Source organism: Danio rerio, chromosome 8 (genome assembly GCF_049306965.1).
Source record: "Danio rerio strain Tuebingen ecotype United States chromosome 8, GRCz12tu, whole genome shotgun sequence".
Taxonomy (NCBI): Eukaryota; Metazoa; Chordata; class Actinopteri; order Cypriniformes; family Danionidae; genus Danio; species Danio rerio.
In genome coordinates, this window is record NC_133183.1 from 39786573 (window position 1) to 39788835 (window position 2263).

The following is a 2263-nucleotide window of genomic DNA, read 5'->3' on the forward strand; positions in this document are numbered from 1 at the left end:
ACCTACACGCTGTCAGCTGATGTTTCAAAACCTCAACACTCGCATACAGAACAGCCTCAGCGTCTGCACCACTTATCGGCACTAGCTGCAAGTCTACACCCCCTCTGTCCAGAAGTGAGCACAGCCTCTTGGTACCATCCCAGCAAGCATTTTTTTGGGGTGTTTAAAGGTGCCAACTGACCATCAAAAGTAAAAATGACTCATTTTATCTCATCCCAACAGGGAAACCACCAACAATAAAGAATGAGTTACTATCTGGTGTCATGGCTTTGCAATTAAAACAAGTTTAGTTATAATGGAGGTCATTGGGGGCAAAAACAGCCACTTGAACAATATGAACAATACATAAGGGTTAAAAGTCTAATAGACGGCTTGGTTAAAACCAGGCTAAATCTAGGCTGTCAGTGAGTGTGCACCCCTAACCCCGCCTCTCACAGTGACCTCACTAGCTCCGCTGAGTGCTTTGTGTCTCAGATTGCATGCAAGTCTGCAGCCAGATACTGCTGGAAGCTAGTCATCAAATACACAGGAACGAATGACTACACGTGTCAATCTGTCTATTAAACTATCTAATCTGTCTAGTCAGTCTTTTATTATCTTTTATATGCAAAAATATTCATTCATAAAAACATATGTATATATGAACACTGGGTCAAATAGGGTCCGTGCATTTTAAATCTAATAACAAAAATAACCCAATGTTGGTTTTGTCCATATTTAAATGAACGTGTGTAAACGCACGCTTTGATCAAACCTTTTATTCCCCTTGATGATATTGTGCTTTTTTTTCCCCTCAATGCCCTCCAAAGTTTCAATGTTTGGCCGTGTCTGCCATATCTGTTTTGTTTAAAAAAAAAAAAGGAAAAAAAAGGAATGCATCGGTTCCTGCATGTAGAATTCAGAAATCTCATGGCATTGAAAGAAAACTGGCAGCAGTTGAGTGCCGAGGTCAAAGGTCAGATGAGCAGGCATCACACCTGATAAACACCTGGGGCAACTGTACAGTAAAAAAAAAAAAAAACAACAAGATTAAGAAATATTGCTTTAATTTGAGAGAGACAAAAAAAACTCTTCCGTGTTAAAATTTGATGTTCCTCCAGCGTTCTTACGTCAGTCTTTAATGTCAGGTGATCCTTCAAATGTCAGTGTAAATTGTTGAGTGTACCATTAGTGCTCAGTCGTGTTTTTCATAGTTACCAGTGCCGATGGAGTTTTTTTTTTTAGAGCGTCATATTCTGCTGGAAAAGTTTCATTTTAATGGTAATATGCCATGAGCGGAGGTGTACGAGTAACTTCACAAGTTGACCATAGTCTAGAGCGATGACATGCTCATCTACTCCCAGAACCTGGCAGAACGAAATGTTGCAGCTCGTCCGGTCTTCAATGATGAGCCCAAAAGAGGCCACTTCACAGAGCCGGCCCAAGGCTTAAGAGAACTGAGAGGCAGGACAAGATGGCGGGCTGGACTTGGTTAACTTTAGATTTTACACAAATCTCATTGTTTTGTTTTTCACCTAAAATAGTAATTAAAACATCCAAGATGTGTTTTGCCTCATCAAAATGTGGAATTTGATCAGCAAACTACTCATTCTAAGACAACTATGCCTTGGGCTAAATGACTTGGCTTCAAGTACGATGCCACACGATTCAGAAATGAAGGTACAGACTGCACAAACAGATAAACGACATGATGCATCTCATTTCACCACAACTAAAGGCAGCGACAAAAAAAAAGTCAAGCTCTCACGATGATGACATTTCTCATGCAACCCTTTAGCAAGCCTACATAGTATTTATGCCTAAAAGTCACTGCATGGGTAAATAAGAAACAAGCAACACACACACACACACACACACACACATATATATATATATATATATATATATATATATCCATGGGCCACTGTAAAGTAATATGGTTCTGTCATAACGTTTTGAATGAAAATCTGCATTTGGATAAGACACCTTTAGTATAGTTTTGATTTTAAGGCATAATAAAGATCAAATGCAAGTACGAGTGGATTTACATTGAAAATTTCAAACGCATCAAGAAAACCATGTGCTAAGGAAATTTCAAACCATTTGGAACGCACAGAGACGAGCTTTTGTGCAAAAATGAACTTAAAGGTGCCTTTAAAAAAGTGTCAAAGTACTTTTGAAAACAAAAAAGCAAACCCCCAATAGGTGGCAGCAAGAGGCCGCTTTATTTGAGTAAAGCATTGAACGATTCATTCAGCCAAAGAAGCCAATAGGATGAACGGAC